Genomic DNA, 26,286 nt, shown 5'->3' with positions numbered 1-26,286 from the left:
CTAAATTTTGCTTTGTTGTATGCCCTGTCTTTTGCTTTTACATTAGCTTTGACTTCCCTTGTCGGCCCCGGTTGTACAATTTTGCCATTTGAGTATTTCTTTGTTTTTTGAATACAGCTATCATGCACCTTCCAGGTTTTACTAGAAATTCTGCTGCTTTGCTATCATTCCTGCCAGCATCTCCTTCCAATTTACTTTGGCCAGCTCCTCTCTTTACCACTATATCCTTTACTCCACTGAAATACTGTTATGTCAGACTTCACTTTATTCCTATCAAATTTCAAGTTGAACTCAATCATATTGTGATCACTGGTTCCTAAGGGTTCCTTTAGCTTAAGCTCCCTAATCGCCTCCGGTTCATTATTTAATACCCAATCTGGTATAGCTGATCCCCAAGTAGTGTCAATGACAAGCCATTCTAAAAAAAATCTCATAGGCATTGAACAAATTTCACTCTCTTGAGATTTATTACCAACCTGATTTTCCCAATCGATATGCATGTTGAAATCTCCCATGACTATCATAACATTCCCCTTTTGAATTGCCCTTTCTATTTCCCATTGTAATCTGTGGTCTACATCCTAGCTGCTGTTGGGAAGCCTGTATATTACTGCCATCAGGGTCCTTTTCCCCTTGCAGTTTCTTAACTCAACCCACAAGGATTTAGCATCTTCCGATCCTATGTCACATCTTTCTCCTGATTTGATGCCATTCTCTACCAGCAAACCCAAGCCACCCACTTTGCCGACCTTCCTATCTCACAGATACAACGAGTCACCTTGGATATTCAGCTCCCAACTTCTACCCTCCTTCAAACACGATTCAGTGATGGCTACAACATCATACCCGGCAAACTGTAATAGTGCAACAAGATCATCCATCTTATTTCTTATATTCTGTGCTTTGAGATATATCATTCTGACTGTTGCAATTGCTACCCTTTTTGATTCTGCAACCCTAATTCATTGATACTCACCCTGCTGGCTGCAGTTATGTCCTGTCATCTGCCTTCCCTTCCTGACAGTCTGACTACATGCTATCTTAGCTTTTTTTACTATCTGTCCTGTCCTGAGTCCCCTCACTCTGGTTTCCAACCCCCTGCCAAAGTAGATTTAACCCTCTCCAACAGCTATAACAAAACTGCCCGCGAGAATATTGTCTCCCCTTGGGTTCAGGCGTAACACATCATGTTTGAACAGGTCATACCTCCTCCAGAAGAGTTCTGAATGATTCAAGAAACTGAAGCCCTACCTCCTGCACCAGCTTCTCAGCCACACATTAGTTTGCCAAATCATCCTGTTTCTATCTTCATTAGCGTGTAGCTCAAGCAGCAATCCAGAAATTACTACCGTGATGTCCTGCTTCTTAGCTTTCTACCTAGCTCTCTAAGTTCTCTTTTCAGAACCTCTTTGCTTTTCCTTCCTATGTCAATGGTAACAGAATTCACCGAGACATCTGGCTGCTCTCCCTCCCTCTTCAAAATGTTGCGGACGCAATCCGAGATGTCTCTGACACTGGCACCTGAGAGGCAATATACAAACGTATCTTTTGGGTGTCCCATTCACATAAACAGAATCTCCTGTCTGTTCCCCTGACTATTGAGTCCTCTATCACTGCCATCCCTCTCCCTTCTGCACCATGGACCCATGCTCAGTGACATTAACCCAGTCTCAAAGGCATTCCCCTGGGAGGACACCCCCCCAGAAGTATCCAAAACAGTATATTTATTATTGTGAGGCATATCCACGGGGTGCTCTGCACTAACTGCCTACTTACAGTTCCATCTCTCCAGTCACCCAGTTACTCACATCCTGCAACTTTGGGGTGTCTACTTCCCAGTAACTCAGATTGATTATTTCTTCACTCTCTCATACAAGCTGAAGACCATCCAGTTACTGCTCCAGATCCCTAACACAGTCTTCAAGGAACTGCAACCGAATGCACATCACGCAGGTATAGTTTCTTGGGAGACTCTGGGTCTCCCGTAACTCCAGCATCCATCATGAAGAACAGACAACAATCATGTACTACACTAGGTACAGTAAGAGACAAAAAAGGGAACCTTAACAGAAGCTGACCCAGAGCCAACACCTCTTTCAAGCCAAAGCCTCCTTTGAACCAAAGCCTGACACTCTTACTCTCACCACTGGCCTACTCTTGACAATGGCCATCCCACTTGTCCCTTCTGTACTTTTTCAGAACAATAGAATAGTTTGACAGATTGTAGAAAAAAACACACAAATATGGTGAATCAGGTGCTTGTATTCTACCTATTTTCGTTAATAAAATTGATCATGTTTTGCTACGATCATGTTTCTCAATTGTCATGTAATTATTTCTGATTTATTTCAATGACCTGGAGGAGGTGGCAGAGTGCAAGGTTTGCCAATCACATGAAATAGGTGGGAGGGCACATTATGATGAGGATGTTTGAACTTTGGCAAAAGGCAATGGATAGGACGAGTGAGTGGGTGATAACTTAATGTGGAGAAGTATGAGATCATGCACTTCTGGAAGAGGAATCTGAAGGCAGACTATTATCTAAATGCAGATGAATGAAGTACAGGGGTAGGTGTTCTTTTGCATGAATCACAAAAAGATATCTGACAAAGCCATGTAGCATATTGACCTTCATTGAAAGTGGGTTAGATTTCAGAAAGAGTAAGGTATTGTTACAATGGCATAAGCACCTGATGAGGCCACAACAGGAGTTCTGTGTACAGTTCTGCTCTCTCAGATTAAGAAATGATAAACCAGCACGGGGGGCAGTCGAGAAGAGAGTCAAATTCCTGGAGGGAGAGTGTTGCACAATCATGAGCAGCTGAAGAAATTAGATCCATCATCTTTAGTATTTTGAAGAGTTAGAGACAATCTTCTGGGACATATAAGATCCTAAGAGGGAATTTTACTAATGATATTGAGATGTTTCCATGAATAGGGGAATTTCAAATTATTGGCCCGACTGAGGAGGTGTACGATTCAGGCTCAGTTGTGTAGGAGCTTTTTCTTTCTATCAGTCTCTGGGATTCTCTATGCAGATTACGTAGTTTGATTATTTGAGTGGTTCTAACAAAGAATTAGATACATTTTTGAAAGATCAGCAGGAAACTGGAAATGAAATGAAACCTGGGGTAGACTCATTCAATCACTTTGAATGGTGGGATAGGCTTGCAGGGCCAACTGACCTACTCCTACTTCCATTTCCTTATGTTCTGAAGTGATCTCATTTGTTTATCACTGATCAGATGACACAGCAACAAAATAACTATTTGATTAATACTATGTTCTTCATGTGTCTATCAAAGTGCCAGCATTCTTTACTCCAAATTAATAGGTTGTGAGGTTAAGAACACTGGAAGAGGTATTATAAGCTGACAGTTTAGTAAAGTAGTGAAGGAATGCTTCTCATCCCAGGTTCTGTCTATTGGATGAGGCACTTAAACCAAGGGCAATCTCCCTTATTAGGTGAATGCAAAATTTTTAATAACTTTATTCAATGGAAAGGAAACATAGAGTAATAAAATAAAACAACACAGAAACAGTCCTTTCACCCATCTATGTCCATGATGACCACCAAGTAATTACTTACCCTCACCCAGTACTAATCCACCTTTATTCTTCCCATATTCCTTTCAACTCCTTCCGGATTTTGCCACTGATCTCGTCAAGAGGGGAATTTTTGTGGAAAAGAGATCATCCAAAGGAAACAAAAGTAGTTTCAGTGAAAATTCACATATTCCACAAAGGCTGCACCAGAGGTCAGCATTGAACCCAGGCTGATGGAGCCGTGTGTGTGTCACAAAACACTGTTGTCTCTTCAGTTATGAACAAACATCAAACTCTGAAATAACATCACTAAAACAGAAAGTCAAATGTTATTTTTTTATGAAGTTAATTTACTTAAAGACAGAAAGTAAAGTTATTGAGCACCACAACCCTGAAACAGGCCATTCAGCCAATCTAGTCCAGGTTGAATTGTTATTCTTCCTAGTCCCATTAACCCACACCTGGACGATAGTCTTCCATATCCCTCTCATCCAACTACACATCAATACTTGTCTCATCCACCACTTCCACTGGCAACTCCTTACACACTCGTACAACTTTCTGTATGAAACATTTCCCTCAGGTTCTGCTTAAATATTTCACATACCACCCTAAATGTTTAACATCTAGTTCTAGCTCCACCCAACCTCACCATTTTATCTTTTGATGTTGTATTAACTATAACACTCAGTGGTGAGAAATATGACCATCTCCATATATTGCCCAAGATATCTGGGGTTTTATTTGCTCACAATGGGCTCACCATACAAAGTACACATTGTGATATTATTAGATGTAACAGAAGGTAACAGTGATAATAAAATTCATCTTCCACTGCTTTTATCTTTCATTTTATATGGAAGAATTATCTCTCCATTATTGTCCCTGTCAGAATAGAAAGCAGGAAACATTACCAGTTAATGCCAATGATGCTTTTAAGCAAGCTGCTTAGAACTGCCAAAGTGACTCAATTTTATCAAATGTTCCTATATTTACACATTTCTGACTGAATTGACCTTTATATAGTTCATGACATTCTGCGCCTTTCTCCTGCTTCATATAAAATACTTCACAACCATTACATGCCTCTTCCTCAAAGTACTGGATTGCACATTTACTTTCTGCCTCCATCTTCAACTCCTTACGTCCATTTTTCTTATATTTTGCTCTGCATGACCTCATACCATGTTCTGTCCAGATAATAACATGAAAGAGTGGTTCAGGTTGGATGACACGAGGAGGGAGGAAGATTTGCACCACAAAGCATATTGGTTCAAGTGATCTGTGTCTGCTAAGTGTGCTATGCTAATCTACAATATATCAAGGGAATCCTGATACTTATGTTAATTCTACTTAAAGTGCATGCCTGTCGTTCTCACAGTTTCTCACTACACAATTATTGAACTGAGCTTGTTTTCACTTTGACATTTCCATTGTTTCCCGAGGGGTTTGATTATATACATTCCATCCTATAACTGGTACAAGCGTATTACATATTAATATATGATCCTCATAAGTGAGCACCAGCAAGCTGGGTCAGGTTGGAATGGAAGGCTTTAAGGCACCCCTATCTTTACCTAACACCCATACATGTCATACTAGCCAAGGATGAATTTATGCATAGGAATGTTACTCACCTTTTATCCAAGGAACATTAGAAATTGTAACATTTTAGCCTTCAATAATGAAACCAACAAAAACATGGAATAAAAGCATGTGTACATTGAATCAGAATTGAGTGTGATAAATAATAGATAATCGCTGACAAATCTAATCAGCAATTGTCAGTAAGTTCTTATTCCAGGAAGTGGTTAGAATGTGAAATTTCCTGTGACAAGTAGTGATTTTGGGTGAATATAATTATTTGAGGGAAAAAATGAAATAATTTATCTTGATCGTGTAACATGGTAGGAAGAAATTATTTTGAAACTTACCCATGAGATTGAACAAATTACTTCTTTCTGTGCTGTGATTCTATTGGCCCCATGACACACCACCCTCAACCCGTGTGACTGATATTTATGACTCATAGAAATGCGGGTTCATGCCTCACCCAATTCATCGCCGTAATATTGGGGAAGATTTGCTTTCTCTAAGATGTTGAACTGATGCTCTGCCAACCCTCTTAGACTGAAATATGTAATCTCATGTGGCAACATAAAAGAGTATTATAGAAGCTCTTTCAATCTGCAACATCACTATAACAGATTATTCGGTCCTTATCTCATAGCTGTAGTGAGGCCCTGGAGTGTATAAATCAATTCAGCTACTCTTCAAAAGTTGGTAATTGATTGCAAAGCAGATGGGGTTTTGTGAAAGGCACTATTATTCATGAAGAAGGAACTTCCCCTCGGAGCTGCCTGAGAGAAAAGAAGTACTTTAGCTCCCCGGCGCTCAACTAAATCAGTGCAGATCTTGACTCAAAATGTTGACTGTCCATTTCCCTCCATAGATGGTGCCTGACCTGCTCAGACCTTCCAGCAGATTTTTTTTTTTATTTTTCCACATTTCACCAGATGTACTCTGAATCCCCAGTTGAATTACTCAGAACATCCATTAGATTCTGGCACTGATTACTGTATTAGTAAGTAAGAAAAGTTCCTATACAATAATAATGCAAAATAGTGCGATGTTCTGGATAGTAATGATGTCTGCATATCTTTTAAAAACACTGTTCAGTTTTTAGTCTCTGTCATTTTAATCTCTCGTCATGGAGAATTTCTACACAAAACCTCTCGCTGTGGAAGGAGTGATACCGCTCTTTCCCTCGATGGTGAGAATATCGATGCGCTGGGTTATGGACTGTAGTTTTTGATGGACTCTAGATCACGGTCTCTTTGGGGGCTTTGCTATTGCTTGCACAGTGAGTGGTGGGGGCTGATGCTTCCTGCTGGAACAAATGGGGGGAGGGAGGAGGGAGGGTTGATGCTTTGTTGCTGCTTGTGCATGGCAGTAGGGGAGGGGGGTTTTGGGGTTCTAACATTTTTCTGTCATTCGTTCTTTAGGGTTTTTCTTATGCTTTTTGGATGTCTGCAATGAATAAGAATTTTAGTTTGTATACTATATACATTTTCTGATATTAGATGGAACCACTAAACCACATTCACTCCTTAATGCATCGAAGCTTGCAAAGTTTCCTTGATGATCTAATATATAACATCCATTAGTCTCGAGAGGCCATGGATTTGTGCCTTGGAAAGTTTCCAGGGCGCAGGCCTGGGCAGGGTAGTATGGGAGACTGGCAGTTGTCCATGCTGCAAGTCTCCCCTCTCCATGCCACCGATGTTGTCCAAGGGAAGGGCAAGGTGTTGTCGCAGAGCAATGTGTGGTTAAGTGCCTTGATTAAGGACACAACATGCTGCCTTAGCTGAGGCTTGAACTAGCGACCTTCAGATCACTAGACGAACGCCTTAACCACTTGGCCACACGCCAACACTATCATTGGAAATGGCACATTTATCGCACGGCTCCCAAGATAATTGTGTTCTGCTGTGGGAAAACCCTTACATATTACAGAAAGAGAAATTCCAAGAGAGGTTTAAAATCTTGAAGGGCTTCAATAAATGAAAATAATGAACAACTGCATTCAATGGTGGAAGTTTCAGCAACGTGAAGCAGAGATTTATGGTGAAAGACAAGATGAGAGAATAGTTGAAAAGGAATAAGTTGCTTTAACAAGGAAAGCAGTGTCAAAAAGAATGACAGAAGCAGCCGTCAGCTTTTGGAATTGTGCTGGATAAACGTGATGAGTTTACTGCAAGGTACGGGACTAACTGGTAATTTTCAAGGACCTTCGCATGGCAGTGGCAGCTAACTGTCCAACTTCTACTGTATACTTTCACTGACTTTGATTACAGCAGACAATGCTTATGTTCTATTTCAACCATGAAGCAGCAGCGTTGATTGTAAATTATAGCCAGACTAGCAAGCAGATGATTGAGAAGAAAAGAGACAAGTGACTTCTTGAAAAATTCCCCTGGGCAAAGAAATTAGTTCATGCATCATAACCTCAGTGAGTGGCTGCCCCAAGGGTTTAAAGTAGAGGCAATTTGCATACAGTATTTTCAAATGGATAACACCCTGCAGTTCATTTACGTATTTAGAGAAGCCTTGGAGACATTTAGAAGGATGGCGCTCACGTTGTTTATTTTTTTTATCTCAGGGGATGGTAGTAAGCAATTTTTGTTCTAAATCAAGTTCACCCTTATTTTGTGAAGAAGAGCTTTGTATCCAGATGCTAGCAAGTGAGAGCTCTAGATATGGAAATCTGTGTGGAGAACCCATGCTTGGGAATTCAGTGAGCTCTCCATCAGCTTGACAGATCATTTGCAAGCTAAATATGGAAGGGCCCCGTTTAAAAAGCCCACCTACTATTATATCCTGAATGGCTTGGAATCTGATTTAAAGCCTGATGAATTATTTGTTCAAATAATGCATAAGAATAATTGTTGCTGTGTTAATGCTGAGCAATTGAAAAAATGACTTGTTATGAAAATTGATTTCTATTATTTGCATTTGAATTTTTGATGAATGGAACATTTTTTAAAATAATAAGAGATAGAAAATCATGTTTTCATTTTGTTGTGATCTGGTCATGACCTGGCAAACAAAAAATCTATTATCAATTTCCAGTTTCCCCTGAGAAATGGGTGCTAAAGCCACTTTCATCATTACTAAAGCTAATTATTGTTCTAAATTCCAGATTGTTAACTGAATTAAAAGGAAATAATTCAATGAAGCTTACAGGTTGCCTCTAGAAGCTCAAGTTCACGCCAGCAAAGGAGAATACATATGTTGTGACTTGTGACATAATTAACTGTGCAATGGACCAGAAAAGCATCAAATTCCATGTGGTAAATTTGCATAGAACAGCCCAGACCAATTACATGACAGGTGAGATATCAGCCCGATTAGATCAGCAGCATGATCTAATTGCACTAAGAAAATATGCACTTGTCATCAAATTTCAAGTCTAATATATTGGATGATCAAAAAATTGCCTTATGTAGTGTCCTCCTAACTCAAGGTTGCTTTATAATTAATGAAATGCTTTTAAAATACATTGTTGTCAATCCAATGCAAAAATTTTATAAAGCAGTGTAAAGGTGACCAGGTAAGCTGTCTTTTAGTGCTGCTGACTGTGATTTAAATCCTGAAAGGCTTCAGAAAGAGGAAATAAAGCACAATTGCATTCAGTAGTGGAAGTTCCCAAAACTGGGACCAGAGATTTAACGTCAAAGGCGAGATGAGAGAACAGTGGAAAGAGAATAATTTGCTGTGACATGAAAGGCAGTGCCATAAAGATTGCCAGAGGCAGATGTCAGCTTTTGGAATTGAGCTGGATAAATATGACGGGGTATGTGACTAACTCGGAATTTTCAAGGACCTTGCATAGCCAGCATTGGCCAAATGGCTGTCTGCTGTGTTGTATTATTCAGCGATTTTGAGATAAATAATGATCAATGCATTGTGCCAAATATTTCCATCGTGTTCAAAGCAACATTACAGAATATCTTGTGTCCACTTCAGGAGGTGGGAGGGGCACACAGGGTCTTTGTTTAACAGCATGTGAGATATGGTAACTCAGACTGAGTAGAGTGCTACACAGACATTTTAGTCTAAGTTATGGGTTCAAGTCTCTGATATGAAACTGCAATGAATAATGCTCAGCAAGTGAGAAGCTCCATAACACAGGTACGATAGTCATGAAAGTCTAAAGGGAACATACTTCTTATCTATTGCTGATGTTGAAATAACCCATTAGAACCACTGATTGAAAACAGTGGCCCACATTTTTATTGTAAGCTCTGTGCAAATGTCCATAACAGATGGATTGATAACTGTAGTGCTGATGAGAATCAAATGCCAGCATCTTGCCTGCCAATGTGATCCAGAGTACTGCATTGCGTCAGACTTTATAGATCCCTATCCTGCTGTTGGCCATTGCCATGTATCATGGAGAAGTAGATAGTTTTGATAAACACGACAGATGGGGAGAGGTGGAGCTTTAAGAAGTTATATGTAGCTTCAGCACAGAACGGACATCAGAAACTGCAAGCAGGCAGTTAAATGTCTGGATCAATACACAGTGCTTGTTGCAGTTGTCAAACAACTTTAAAAATGGGGATTTCAAGGATTAACTTATGACTGCTGTTTCAAATGGACATTGAGTGACTCCAGTGCTAGCTGTTCAGACAGTCATGGTACGTTATAAGTCCATGAATCATTCACTTTTGCAACTTAAAATTGGTAAGCTGATTGCAAGATCTTCAGTTCTACCTTCGACAACACATCAGAATGGATAGTCCCATGGTGACCAGGTAATAATAGGAGCACTAATGAATGACTGAGATTGGTCAATTACTGATTCTAATATGCTTTGCTGAGGCAGGTTTCTCTGAAAAGTCAATTTGTGTATAATGCACCATGAAATTAATGTACAACCTGTCCAGCATTTGCAAAATGAAAGGGGCATAATGTAAACTGGGGTTCACCAGATCTGCTCATCAAGTTATATCTGTCTTCTGCTTTGGTTACTTTATTAATCTGTATATTTTCATTAAATGTGTTGCACAAAGTTAATAGCAAACCATCTTTCAAAAATTGGATCATTGCTCTGAACTTATTGTTCAGTCCTCATCTCCAGGAGTAGTAGGTTCTGGAAGAATTTAAGAACATGAAAGTTCAGACTTTGCTAATTGATTATTGCTACCCCCCTTAAAACTTATTCTGTAGCTATTTTAACTCATTCTTATTTTCTTTGCTTCTCAACTTTTGAATCTCATATGGAATATACACTAAGTGGTCACTTTATGAGGTAGACCTGTATGTATGCTCATTAATGCAAATATCTAATCAGTCAATCATGTGGCAGCAACTCAATGCAGACATGTTCAAGAGGTTCAGTTGTCGTCAGACCAAACATCAGAATGGGGAAGAAATATGATCTAAAGTGACTGTTGGTGCCAGATGAGGTGGTTTGAGTAGCTCAGTAATTGCTGATCTCCTGGGATTTTCATGCACAACGGTCCCTAGGGTTTACAGAGAATGGCACAAAAAACATCCAGTTGGCTGCAGATTTATGGTGAAAATGCCTTGTTAATGAGAGACATCAGAGGAGAATGGCCAGACTGGTTCACCCTGACAGGAAGGCAACAGCAACTCAAAAAAAAACCATGCGTTACAACAGTGGCATGCAGAAGAGCATCTCTGAATGCACAACTCATCAAATCTTGAAGAAGATGGGCTATAGCAGCAGAAGATGACAGACATACCGAATGGCCTACTCCTGCACCTATTTTCTATGTTTTTACACACAGTGGCCACTTAATTAGGTACAAGAGGTAAAAATGTTAAGTGTGATATATTCATCACTTACTATGCCTCCTGAGGCACATTGCCCAGTTATCCATCAGCTCAACCTTCCAACCACCCATTGGGCAAAGCCTTCCTAAAGCCTCAACATGAGAGTACCTCTAACTAATCGGACAGGAAAAGGGTTCTTCACTGCTGAAAAATCTGGCTCACTGGTTCTACCAGTAGAACGCCGGTGCTTTGTTTTATATAAAACAGCAGAGTGTGACTAATACAGTACTAACATAGGGAAATGCATGGTTTATGGTTGTCTGCACGCCACCCAAATGTTCAGCAAGGGAATGAATTTTAACAAGCAATCTGCCTGCTGGCTCTGCCATCTGAGTACAGGATACTAAAAACAGCTGCTTGCTGGCAAATATGGGTAAAACTGTGCATGTAACATCAGAAATAAATAGATGGAAAGCGAATCAAGAGAGATACAATGTACCACCCAGTGAGTGGCATATAATGCATTGCAAAAGAGCTTCATGATGGATGACCTGAGCTATGGAGCAGCAGTACTAAGCCTTCAGTGAGTTCTCCCTTATGGCTAGTTTTATTCACAAATCACTCTATGGTCCTGCAGCCAATCGTACTCGGTCAAGCATTCTTCCCCATCTGATTTTACAGAACAAAATGGAACTCAGGAATTCAGAGTGCAACACTGAATAATAACCAGAATAATAACCTTACTAAGCTATACATATATACTGTGCAAAAGCCTAAGGCACATATATATAGCCAGGGTGTCTAATAATTTTGCACAGTACTGTATTTATCAACGTGGTGTGGAGAGCAAGTTTGTAAATCTGGCATGAGCAAAGTATGTGGGAATGGTGAGGGTAGAGCACCACAGGAGGGGTGTGGGACAGGTGGTAGAGGAGTGCGAGCAGCGTGGGGTGGCATGGGTGCAGACACATCCAGCTCTGAGACACCGGGCAAGGTCACTTGATTCCAAACAATTGGTTTATAGATCTTTACAAAATGTCTCTCTGGTGCTTTCCCCTTTCCCTGAAGTCTGAAGAAGACAGGCTATCTGGGGGCTGGATGCCTATGTATGTGCGTTGGGTTGGGGGGGGGAGCAGGGTTTCTTTTGCTGTTGTTGCATTGCTGCTCGCTATGTTCTGTTTTGTGTTCCACGCTGTTCTGGCGGGCATGCTATGTTGGTGCCAGAGTGTTTGCATCATTTGCGGGCTGCCCCCCAGCTCTTCCTTGGGTGTGTCGGTTTGTCAATGCAAGCAACACACTTCACTGTATGTTTCGATGTATATGTTATAAATAAACCTGAGTCGGAACCTGAGCAGGCATTGCAAGGATGTGCCCCGAGCAGTATTATAACTAAAATGTTGCAAGACCAGCTGATTAACACTCATGTCAGTGACAGTGCTGAAGGGCTGTGCCATTACTTAGTCTAGTGACAGCAAGCAATGCCACTAGAAGAAAGGAACCTGCAGAAATATCAGCAAAGAAGTCCCCAGATGGCTCTACATCAAGGTTAGCTGCACATATAGATTGCAGGTCTCATGTATCTCTTGCAGCTTGTTTGTTCTAGCCGTTGACATAAGAGACACTATCAGGTAAAATAGACAATGAGTCAACAGCCTAGAAGAAGTAAACATGGTGGTAAAACCACACATTAAATATGACATTACAAGCATAGAAATGTTCAAAATAACTTGCTTGTCCTATATCTTTCATTATGTTTATTCTTGTAATGTCCCCTTTATCTTGCACTTTATCAATTTATTGACAAACTTCAACTCATTCAGAATGGCACTGCTAGATTTTTAACCAAAGCCAGGACTCCCAAACCAGCTACACTGCATTGGCTTTGTGGATCTTTTAGAATTGATTTTACAGTTCTCTTACTTGTTTTTAAAGCTTTTAATGGTCTGGGACCAGAGTACCTACAGAATCATTTTTGTTTTTTAATCCTGCTCGAGCACTCAGTTCTTCTTCTGCCTGTCTCTTAAACTTAAACAATCTCCCTCAAGAGATAATTGGCAGGTTAGCTTTTTTTTGGAATGCAACACCTAAAACTATAAGGGTTGCAGACTCAATAGACACTTCTAAACTCCACTCAAAACCTATTTGTTTAACTTTGCTTTTAACTGACATATTTCTGTCTTTCATTTTCATATTCATTTTTATTTTAGTTTCATGTTTGGACTTTTATTCCATTGTGAGACATTTTGAACTATATCTCCTGTATGAGAAGTCTTCTATAAATAAAGTTATTATTATTTATCTGTATAGCACTTTTTCTGTAGCTTTTACAATTCATTCTTACAATGTATTCTTTTACCTTATTCTACCTTAATGCATAGTGAAAGATTTTATCTATATGGACAATATGCATGACAAGTTTTTTCACTGTATCTTCCTGCATATGACAATAATAAATCAATACCAAAGCCAATCTTTTACTTGAAAACTGGGCCCTCTAGCATTTGACTTGGGAAAAGACATTGACCATCTACCCTATCTATGCCAGTGATAATTTGATATGCAGTCCTTCCTTCAGCTCGCCTTTCAGCTTCCAGTGCACCAAGTTAGTCCAGCCTCTGCTTATTGCTGATATTGTCTAATCCAGGCAACATATGGCAATTCGATAATTTTAATTTCAGCATTTCCAGCTACTCCAGCAGAATATTGGTTTAATGTCACTTAGCACTTCAAGCCATCTAAGATATGCAATGTGCTTTTTATGAGATAAGCAAAGCTGAGGATTGAGGAACCTTCTTATGTTTATTAACTCACTGGAATGCACAACATGCTTTCCATAGAAACCTGGTCAGCCTCGCAATGCAGATTGAATATGGACCTGGTCGGACCATGACTCTGGCTTTGACCGTATGTTAACGAAAAAACAAAAAAATGAATGGTATCCAGTGTAAAATGGCAAATGTAAACTCATTATAGACTTTGCTATAACATTGGGGTTTGAAAATCAATCTTTATTTTCTCAACTGTCAGGGTTTGAATTATCACAATCTTTTTGCTGGCAGTAAACTATATATTGACAAGCTCAATTCAGTCAACTAAAGACGAATTTGATTTTTTTCTCAAGGGTTGAGTACATTGAGTAGCTGCAATTACTGGCAATTAACAAGTTGTCCAGCCAACTATCAAAGGCACTATTTAACAAAGTAACATCAATGAGCTTGCATTTAATCAATATGAGCATATTAAATTCACCACTTCCACATCAATACTCTTTCAGACAACTGAAGTTTCACACTGAATCTATATCAAACGGCCTGTGTGAAAACAGGCTCCTAAACCTTTGGGTGCTGTCACTGGTTAATCATTCAATATAATCAAAAATGCATTATGAGCCTCCTCATGGTCTTAAGGTTCTCTGCCAATACTACACAAAAAATATGTGGGTTGTGGAACCTTTTTGCTTCCAAATTCACTGCTCATTACAAGAGTAGCTACACTTCAAAAAATAGTACTGTAAAAATAGAACTTAAAAATAATTTAAAACATTTTGGGGAGCCTGAAGCTGTGAAGGCTGTTATTTAAATGCAACTTTATCTTTTCTTTCATGCTCAGATGCCTCTGTTTTTTACACTGATGGTGTGTGTGTGTGTGTGTGTGTGTGTGTGTGTGTGTGTGTGTGTGTGTGTGTGTGTGTGTGTGTGTGTGTGTGTGTGTGTGTGTGTGTGTGTGTGTGTGTGTGTGTGTGTGTACAATGTGACTGCAAACCTCACTGCATCTCCATGACCTTCCTGTGTATCCAAGGGTGAACAACTGCTTTTTACCTTTTTCCCACATCCTTTCCTCATCAATAGTTCAGACTCCCTTGACCCTGTAAGTTGCTCTTGTTAAACAAATCCAAACTACTGCAGTTGCAGATAGATAGAAATGAAGGAAGAATACTCACCAAGTCAGGCAGCATCTGTGGAAAGAGGGACATAACTGATGTTTCAGGTTGCTGTGCTAATTATCAGAACAGCTAGAGGTAGAGATTCCCCAGCACAGAGACTATGGAATGCAGATGCAGAAGGGTGGAGTGTTGACGAGGGGAGAAAGGATGAAAGGGAAGCTCTCCGATAGGACAAAGAGTGATTAAATCAGAGAAGGACTGATGCAAGTGAGGAGTGTCTTTGGTTTTCTCATCTTGCACCATCATCATTTATGTCACTGAAACCACCTTACTCTGCATCCTGTCACACACCTACAACTTGGTCATTTCCTTCTCCACTTCCATATTCCTGCACTCACTGCCCACCTTCTGTTACCGGGTACTGTACTCATTATAAACTATTAAATCTTTAACACCTTCCAGTTCTACTGAAAGGTTGCCAACTTGATTTTCTCTGTGGAGTTGCTCTCTGAGTGCTTCCAGCATCCTATTTACAGCTCCTCACATGGCATAATATCCAGCCTTTCAACACACACTTGACTCCAAATCTGACATGCAGCACAATACTCCCTTTCTACTTGACCTGGTCATGAAACACACCTCAACAGGGAAATTAAAATGATATTTTCTTCCTCAATTTTCATAACTTATTTTGTTCTCTATTTTTTTCTATGACTGTGGGAGCCCTTAGAACAATACCGGAAACAAATAACAATTCTATTTGCTGTAATATTAAGCATTGAGTATTCTCATCTATATTTGCATCCACTTTCTTAAAGGCAAGGAAGTATAGAGCCCTGTTTTTTATTATTTATGCCAAGACTGATATAGATCACACTTAAACCACTGAACCATAGTCAGCGAATAGTTTAAACCCCCCCCCCCCGCCAGATTTGTTCAGTTCCAAATTGTACATCAGAATTTAATCAGAATCACATTATGTTTTGAGACAGTGAATTTACCATTTGTTGAAAACATGCCTTCTGTTTAGCAATCTTCACCTCCCATGAACTTTACTGGAATCTGTACTTCAAAGACAGAGCTCATTCAGTTAACCTTATCTGTGCAGATTCTCCAAAAAAGCTACCCAAATAGTCCCAGTTCCTTGTTAGAACAATCTAGAACACAGAACATAAAACAATTTATCACAGTGCAGACCCTTTAGCCCATGATGCTGTGCCAGCCAATATAAACATTAATCTAACCCTTCCCTCCTACACAGCCCATACATTTCCATTTTTCTCACTCAATTCTTTCCTATTGCGATACTTTTTTTTGCCTTCTTCTTAAATCCAGATTGAATATCACTTTGAAATTTACTAACGAGAGTTAATATTGACAGTGCCAAACTCTCCTTATAGTTGACCCCCTTGCCCCACCAACTGCCACTACAACAGTTTTTTAACTGACTTTCTTGTCGATGGCCGCAAGTCACTCCTATCAATTAAATCCACTCCTACTTGGCTCTTAAAGAATACCAATCATTGCTTTAACTAAACAAACCTGTTGAAGACTGTTGTAATACATATTGGGCAAATATTTTTGATGGACACATGGTTTGTAAGACATGTGAATAAATATATTGTGTTTAAATCATTATAACAACATTGAAAACTTTCATATCATGGTCTATTTTACTTTCAAGTTTTCTTCAAATTTTTATTTGATTCCACATTTACTTCATTTTAATTTTCTTTTAAACTTAATCTTCATCACATTCTTTCTTTTCAATAAAGACTGGCAAACTTAAGAAATGTCAATGTTTAACACACAGTTAACTCACTAATTTGAATGTACGCTTCCTACATGGTGTTATGACATATAGTAAAAATTTGCAATTATGATTTCATCATTTTTCAAAGTTGCTATCTAATACTGGCATCTTTTCAGTTAAACAACTATATATTCTTTTGCATTCTCTATTCCTTAGGAAATAGAAGCGGAATGAGTGGTTAAATTCTCAACCTAATTGTTAACTTGGGGATTTTTAACAAGACCTGATCTAAAAATTGAAAACCTAAACATATCTTGCTATGATTGGTATTGACTGGATGATTTGTATTTTTTGATCTGATGGGAGGGTACCAATCTGAAGTGTTAAATCTCTTCAAAGCAGTTATTCAATTTACAAAAAATGTATGAGCCTTTCCTATTTTTATCAGAGTTCTAACATTCATGCCCATCAATAGTATGAAAGCTGCCTCAGGAGCCTGAAGGCATGTTTCATTAACAACTGCAAACAGAACTCATTTTCTGGCAAAGAAAAATAACTCTGGACAGCTGCAAGTATGTTCTGTAACAGCCTCAGCCTGGATATCTCTTCTAAAAGATAAAAGATGCACTGTAACTTCACTTTGCTTAATTCAGTGTTTAATACTGACCACTGCTTCAATGGGCAACGCTTAAAAATGCAAACTGAAGAGCAACAAGTCCTGTGGAAAGACAGAAATGAGTCACAGTCAGCAGTGACAATCTCTTGTGAGTATCAATGCAATTATTCTTCACATGTATCGGTGCTCCTCACAGAAATATCTTAACATTCAGAAGCACTTTCGTCCTAAGGAGAATAGATTTATCTCCTCAAGAGAATAGCTTTTGTCTTCACAGATTTATTCAGAGCTCATGATAGATGCGGTCATAATTCACAGTTCATTTTCTAGACAAACAGGGCATACTGCTCAAGTAGGTATTATTTTCAAAATAGCAGATCTGGCTACGGGCAGCAGAATAGCTAATTTCTTTAACTCACATATTAGGGCTACAAGTAAATAATTTAAAAAAAAAAGCATAGTATGATGGCTAAGGGCCAAATTCCTCTGAATTCAAAATGTAATGACACACACAGTGACAGTGTATATGGTGCCGAGTAGAGTACCTGCAAAGTACTGGTATAGCTTCAGCAGGTTGTCTGATGGTCTGAAGTGTGCTCAGGTGTCCAGGTAGACAAAATGTACAACACGCTGGCAGAGGCAGAAACACTCTTTGATGATGAAGACTACAGAAGTCCTTGTGCATACAGGAAAACTCTTGAAAAATTCACTTCACGCGAACACAGTCTGTGTGACTCTCTCTTTGCGCTGGTCCTGTTTTGCTGTTTGTCACTTCTTGAAACTTGCATGACTGACATTGGCTATGATGTTGAAGCAAAGGATTCTGCCTGACAGCTCTCCTGTCCTTACAATGGTGAGAATCCGGCAAACCAGTCGCTGGTATCTGGCCAGGCTCCTATATGTTCCTCTAGAAGAAAACTGCAGCACTGATAGTGCCTGGATGTATGAGAGAGAAATAACAGCCTACTGAATCGGTGTCATATAAACACATTCTGTCACCGGTGATTTAGAGCTAGTGAGTATGTTAATGGTCTTCTGCTGGTTTCTATCTTCACTCATCTGATGCTAATATGTCAAGGGAATAACCTTTTATGCTGGTTCAGACACCAGCACGCATTACACTAATGGTTGATGCTAGCATACGCTGCAGGAGCTCAATGTAACTGGCTTCATCTATTCCAGGGTTAAATGACACAGCAGCAATGAGCAGGCAGCCTGCCCAGCAATAATCATTTACTCTTCATAGCGATCTATGTAGCCTGTCATTAACAGGGGAACAGCAGATTAGAACACAGAAATATTAATTAATATCTTTTTGAATGTTGAAGTGATAAGCAGCAGCAGCAGACAGATTTTGTGAAGTTTCCTACTTGCAGGTAACATAATTTATAACAAAGACAATTTGGACACAGTTTTCTCATGCCTATTGCAAGCATTTCCATTTTAGCATATCATGTCTGATTAACTATAAATATATTGAAAATGAAATAAAAAGAAATTATTTATAGAATATAAATTATTACCTTACCATGCTTTATTTTCAAGGCCTATAGCAGCAAAATGTATTCAGATTTTTGGAAACTCGTATGTCCTTTTAAATAGAAAGAACTCCTTGGGGAAAAGAGATTTGCTATCTCAAACAAATAACTTTCCCAATTTAATTCAGGAACATCAATATAAAGAAATGAGATCAATGAGCTCTGATCATCACTTTTAAATAATTTGTCTTTTACAAACATAAAAAGACGAGGCTTACAAATTATTATCTGTGAAGGCAATAATCACAGACTCCATAATGCATTACTTTATAAATCTTAGTTATTTCTTGTTTTTCTTCATTGAAAACCATGGAATATTTTGGCAGGGTTTCAGACTTGAACAAGCAAAATAAAACCTCATTAAATTTTGAATGGATCATTTGCCATTTTGTTTTCATTCCAGAAAACTTAAAAAGCTGGCTGGAATAAATTAATACCAATGCAGTGCCAACAACAGAGTGTATTCCTCAATATGTCATTTGTATTTGGGCTTTTGATATGTACCAATTTTTTTATGAATGGTGAAATCTCATTTCCACCTGAACAGTACTCTGATAAATTACTGAAGACAACGGTAAAATATTAGAAATATATGATCCATGTTGGACCAAAATATTAACAACAAAGCCTTCTTACTCTGAGTCCTACTTAGGAACTGATTATTTTAAATGACTGCCCTGACTTGACGCTTTAAAACATCTCAGCAACTTGGACTGCAGATCTGAAATAATGAGTTAAAATAAATAGAACATAAAATGTTACAGCACAGTCCAGGCCCTTCGGCCCATGATACTGTGCCAATCAATCTAACCCTTTCCTTCTATATACGCTAAGAGTTTCTTACGTGCCCCTAATGTATCTGCCTCTTCTACCACCCCTAGCAGGACATTAAATAGGACAGAGTTAAACTTAATTTTGATCCAAGTATTCATTTTAGATAAAATTCTTGCAAGTTTTTTTGAATCTTCTCCAGTGCTTCAATATTTTGTTGCCTGGAGACAGGAATTGCATGCAATACTACAAATACAGCCCCAGTAAGATTCTGAAATGGGGCACATGAATATAGTGGATATGTATGCAAATACCACCATCCCTGCTGGGGAATATAAATCCAGTTCATTAAGTATATTTGGAATTAAAAAGCTGGTGGTAGTATGGTTGATCATGCACGCGCTGATGTTCGTAAAAGCTTATCTGACTCATTGTTGTCCTTTAAGCAAAGAAATCTTCTATCCTTACCCACAACGGCCTATATGAGATCCAGACCCACAGCAGTGTGTATTTGACCCTTAATTGCTCTGCAAAATGGCCTAGAAAGCTGCTCACCACTCACTCATATTAAAAGCTGCTATACACTGAACTGCATGGACTGCAATGGTTCGAGAAGGTGACTCAACACCTCCATCTCAAGGGCAATTAGAGATGGAAAATAAATACTAGCCTTGCCAGCAATATCCACTTCTCATGAATAAATTAAAACAAAAGGAATTTAATATAACCTCCCTGTATGTACCAATTCCTCCAGAAATAAATTTCACCATTTTGTTTGGAACCTCTTTGGTGTTATCAAATTGTGTTGCTAATTTTAACCATCAATTTATCTTTAATCCCTAATCACTTTGCTCATCTGCTCCTTTTTATTCTTCCCTTCCAAATAACCTCAAGGTTAACTGTCGATCCAGAAAGGAAGAGATTAGGCGGTATAAAAGGAATGCCTAGTGAGTTTAATCACACTGAGACGAATTCTAGGCTGGCAAAATGTTTCAGAAGAGACACCCAACATGCAGATGCACTGGACATCAAAACCCTTACCAAATAAGGGGATAAAGTGTCTGTGTGTGACGGATCTCTCACTTGCTGCTGCCGGGTAAGTTGTCTGTGTGTGATTATCTCTCGCTTGTTGCTCCCAAGGGAAGGCCTCCGCGTTCAAGAGGTCTCCCTCTCCCTTGATGCTGTCGGCGGATGTTACCAAAGTTCTGTGATTTGGACTCGTAGTCTTATGCTTTTATATATTCTGTGTTCTGCCTGTTCTTTCTTCTTGCCATTTGGTCTGAATTGTGAGTTTTTTTGTGTGATGTGGAGTTGTTCTTGCTATTTGCACAATTTGTTTTTCTGCATGGGGGTGGGAGTTGATGATCTTATTGCCGTAAGTGTGACTTTATCATTTTCTCAAATGGGGGGTTTAATGACCGTGTTGTTTGCAAGATTTGTTTTTATTTGTGGGTGGGGGGGAGCAGTTGAAGTTTCTCCATGAATGACCAATGGTTTTCTTTGTTTTGTGGCTGTCTGGGGAAGACACATCTCAGAGTTGTATACTGCATGCATACTTTGATAATAAATGAACCTTTGAACCTTTCAGTAAGGTAACTAGACTTTCAGTAAGGGAGCTAGGGCTTTACTCTCTAGAGAGAAGGAGGATGAGAGGAGACATGATAGAGGTATACAAGGTATTAAGAGGAATAGATAGAGTGGACAGCCAGCGCCTCTTCCCCAGGGCACCACTGCTCAATACAAGAGGACATGGCTTTAAGGGGTGGGAAGTTCAAGGGGGATATTAGAGGAAGTTTTTTTACTCGGAGAATGGTTGGTGCGTGGAGTGCACTGCCTGAGTCAGTGGTGGAGGCAGATACACTAGTGAAATTTAAGAGACTACTAGACAGATATATGGAAGAATTTAAGGTGGGGGGTTATATGGGAGGCAGGATTTAAGGGTCGGCACAGCATTGTGGGCCGAAGGGCCTGTACTGTGCCATACTATTCTATGTTCTATGTAACCATATTGAGGCAATGGGTTAAATGAACTGAATATGGTTTGGCAAAAGGACAAAACAAAATAATATGTTATTTATGATATTAATAACAATGGGATAATTGCTCAAATGTAATATTTATATGTAACTTAGTCTATGATGTAAGGATGACATACATTTATATAGTGCCTTGATGAAATTTGATGTAATCTAAAGTACTTTACCAGCAAAATGGAAATTATGGAATACAATGATTACTCCAATTAGGAAAGTTAACAACTGATTTAAGCACAGGATTAAGCTGACGATCTCTTTCTTGACTAGTATGGGTATGATAGACCAAATAGCTATCATCTGTGTTGAACTCTATTCCAGAAATGTTGGAAAAATTTGTGACAAGATGACTTCCTCTCCTTATATGGAATCGGTTGTTAGCCATGAGGTGATAACAATTCTCACAGTTCGTCTCTACATGCACCATGCAAGAATTTGACTGATCAGAAAGAGCAAACTAATCAGCAGCATTTGGAGGGACAAAGATTTGGTACAATAATTGAGATTTTTTTCTCAGGCAGTCCCTCAGCATCAAAAAGCTCCTGGAAAGGGTCCAACAAAGGTTTATAGAATGAGCCTAGGAATAAAAGACTTATCATATGAAGAGTCTCATGTCTCTGTGACTGTACTCAATGGAGTACAAAAGGATAACAGAGGATCTCATTGAAACTTAACTGACACTAAAAGGTCTGGATAGTGTGGACATTGAAAGGATGCTTTCATTAGAAGGAGGGTCCAAGGACTCAGCACATTATATTGGATGAGACACACCAACTGATCAACAATGTCTTTACCGGAATTATGTTTACCAGAGAAGAGGAGAACAGCAGCTGACATCCAATATTAGATGTATTGGTTGAACGACAAGTCAACGGCGGATCTCAAACAAGTTTCTGCCGAAAGGCATCTCACACAGATCAAATACTCAATTTCCACAGCAACCACCCAGGTGTCCACAAGCAAAGCTGCATCAGGACATTACTCAAAATGGGCCACTAACATTGCAGCACAGCATTACTACAGAAGAGTGAAGAAGAACGTCTCAACAACAATTTCAGGAACAATGGATACTCAAGTAATTTTGTTCAGCGCTGTTTGTCCTTCAAAATCAAAGAAGCACACAATGTCCAACCAAGCTGGTACATCAAGAACGTATTGGAAATGACCAATAACCATTTGACATCACAGTAGCACACAAACCTACAGCTTCACTACACCAGTGTCTATCAAGAATAAAAGGCCCCCTACCTACAACGCACAGAACAAACACCATATACAAAATTCCATGCGCCGACTGTGACAAGAATTATGTCCGACAGACTGGTAGGAAGCTACCAACAAGGGCACATGAACAGCAACTGGCTGCAACTCTCATGATCAATTTTCCCTTTTATCCATACATTGCAACAGTGAAGCACATCAATTTGACTGGATCAATGTCACTATCCAAAGCCAAGCCCATCAACAACAAGCCCGAAAATTCTTAGAGGCTTTGTTCTCCACACAGAATTGTATCAACAAGCACTTTGAGGTGAACTCAGTCTTCATCCCATTTCAGCGTCAACTCATCAGTCCAGAGCCAAGAGCCAATTCCCACCTGATTACACGCGTCAATCAATGAGGATGACGTTAATCCAACATAACGGTCGACTAACACAGCCCGGACAACAATAATCAAATAATCAGGTTTTAATGAACCAATCGCAGATTACATAATCGGTAACCAATAGAAATGGCACAAATACCCCCCCCCCCCCCCCCCACACACACACACACAAACTGACCAATCACAGGACACATAAAAGATGAACAATGTTGATCACCAACATTTCATTCATAGTTGCCTATCTGGGTAACAAAACATCTGCAAGCTAACAAGCCAGCTCAGCGAGCTACTCAACAATAACATCCGCTCCTATATCTTATAATCTTATGATTGAGAAAAACTTGCTCCCACTCGATTTTTGGTGAACTTTGGAATGTCTAACAAGGCCAATGTGGGAACCAGTCTCTTTCTAGATAGGTCAGAAATTGACCTTTGGGATGAGTGGTTGAGGTGGCACACCGCTTCCAGTGCTTATGCAGAGATTTTCTGTGTTTACATGGAGACTCAAGGTTCTGAATGCCACCCCAAATGCTCATTCCCCAATTTGAGTGGTTACGGGAAAAAAGATGACAAAGAGTTTTTGATCGTTGCTCTTCTTCTAGGAAGCTTTGAGCATATTGAACCTTTTTCTCCTTCTCTGGTCATCCCCTCTTATTGCAGAGCTCAGAACAGAGTGCCTGCTTCAAGAATCAGATGCCAGACAGTGTACAGAATAAGTTTCCAAATATATGCATCTGGCAAGGTATTTCATATGGGGCATTGATAACTCTAAGGAATTGCTGCATGTTAAATAGCATAACGTTAACATAGATTATCCCATAAAAAGATGAAAAAGAGATCTGAAAAAAATCACATGGATAATAATGAGTGATGAAATCTTTTGATTTTAGTGACAAAGTAATATTGAGGGCCAAAATGTGATAAACCTTCCTATTTCTCTGGGAATCATGTCATGAGAACCTTTATTTCTAAATTTACCTGTACAAATAGATGCAGAATGACTCGGCTGAAAGATGCCAGTTCTGATTGTAGAGCAGTGGAATGATAATATGCAAGCCTCACTATTGTCTCAGTTAGAAGGAAGAGTTGAGTGCATTTTTTACTTCTTCAGCCTTGAAAAGAGGCAAATGGAAAGAGGCCATTAAGAATTTTCTGATGTACTATTTAAATTAGTGAAGGCCAACTCAAAGTGTTCTTTCAGAGTAATTCATGACTGGGCTAAATGCATGCAACATATAACTTATGTGTATGACTGGAAGTATCACACAAGATCTACATCATTCAGGGACAAAAAGGAACAACCTTCCTTCCTGTAAGAAAAGGAGAGCATCTCTAGGCTCCAAAGGACAATTGCCAGATATTAGCCTAGTCTATCACAGGAAAAGCCCTCCCCACCATTGAGCACATCTACAAGGAGTGCTGCAACAGGAAAGCAGCATCCATCATCAAGAACCCCCACCATCCAGGCCATGCTCTCTTCTCACTGCTGCCATTGAGATGAGGTACAGGAGCCTGAGGTCCCACACCATCACATTCAGGAACATCGATAACTTTCAACCATCAGTCTCCTGAATCAGAGTCTGGGCGTGAGTGGATAACTTCACTCAACTCAATACTGAACTGATTCCACAACTGATGGACTCACTTTCATATTATCAGTATTATTTATTTATTTTAATAATAATAATAATAATTATTATTGTTGTTGTTGTCTTTGCACAACTTAACTTCTTTTGCACATTACTTGTATGTCTGTGCATCGTTTTTTTATTGATTCTGTTGATTTTCTTTGTTTTACTGTGAATGCTTTCAAATAAATGAATCTCAGGGTGGTATATGGTCACATATACATACTTTGATAATAAACTTATTTTGAACTTTTGAACTTTGAACTTTTCTGGCATTCCTACCTGTCATCAATTATCAATGCAGATGGCAGACAACCTATGTTCCAGAGCCAGCAGACTGCCTGGGATATACAATACGTGAATGTGACATCCTGGCCAGATCCTAAGGAGGCTAAATCTCAACAAAGTGACCTCAGAACAGACTGACTGGGAGTTTTTCTGTCATACACCATATGGTGTTGTCCCTTTGAGATTTAGGGTAGAAATGTGTCATCGACCATTGTACAAAACCAGTGGAAGTGCCACAGTTATAGTTTTATGTATCCCCACCCGACCCAATTTTCATTTCTAATAATCCTAATGGCCTACAGCAAATCATGAGCAATCACTTGCAATACTCACATTTTGCATGACCTCTCATATTAATTTTCATCACCTCTTATACAGTCAGGTCTTATCATTAATCTCATTTTAAACAATGTGCCTGCAGCTCTATTCCACCGTGAGTTGCATTAAACTACACATTGCACTGGTCAAATGATGCCTTCAGTTCTGCATAACAAGACATAAGGTAAGGATTAGTTTCAGAGTTGAAAGTAAGCCGGTCCAGACTGGTAAAGTATCCGGTAATAAAGAGTTTACCAATAGTACAGATCGGTTAAATCGGTATTGTTAGCACCATAGCTGTAATGGTCAGGAATTGAAGTTACTTTCATCGCTGACTGTTTAAAAAAAGAGACTAAGCTTGGAAGTATTAGTGGCTTGAAAACTTGATCCCTTGAATTTTCATGGTCCAGATCAATAACTTATCCTTCCATGTTGGGGGATGAATTTAAGGCAATACAAAAGTTGGCTGTGTGGTTGATTGTAAGGAACAAGGTTTGAGTTGGAGGAAGATATTGGAACAGGGTTAGGACTGGCAGAGTGGTGTAGATAGCACCGACTCAGCTCCAGTGAACCTGGCATTAATCCTGGCCTCCTGTGCTGGAGTTTGCTCAATTAATTACCACTGTAAATTGCCCCTAATTTGGAGTAGAATCTGAGACAGTTAATGAGACAATGGAGAAAATAAAATGGGAATAGAGTGGGATTAGTGTCAATGACTGTTTCAGAATCAGGTTTATTATCACTGGCAAGTGTCGTGAAATTTGTTAACTGAGCAGCAGCATTTCAATGCAATTCATAATACAGAAATAATAATAATCATAATAATAATAATAATTATTATTATTATTACAATAAACATATATTGAATAGATTAAAAATTGAGCAAAACCAGAAAAAAATATATTAAAAAAGTGAGGTAGTGTTCAAGGACTCAATGTATATTTAGGAATCGGATGGCAGAGGGGAAGAAGCTGTTTCTGAATCATTGAGTGTGTGCCTTC

The sequence above is a fragment of the Hemitrygon akajei genome, chromosome 6, assembly GCF_048418815.1.
Source record: "Hemitrygon akajei chromosome 6, sHemAka1.3, whole genome shotgun sequence".
Lineage (NCBI taxonomy): Eukaryota > Metazoa > Chordata > Chondrichthyes > Myliobatiformes > Dasyatidae > Hemitrygon > Hemitrygon akajei.
The sequence above is the reverse complement of the archived record's forward strand: the minus strand, read 5'-3'. Positions refer to the sequence as shown.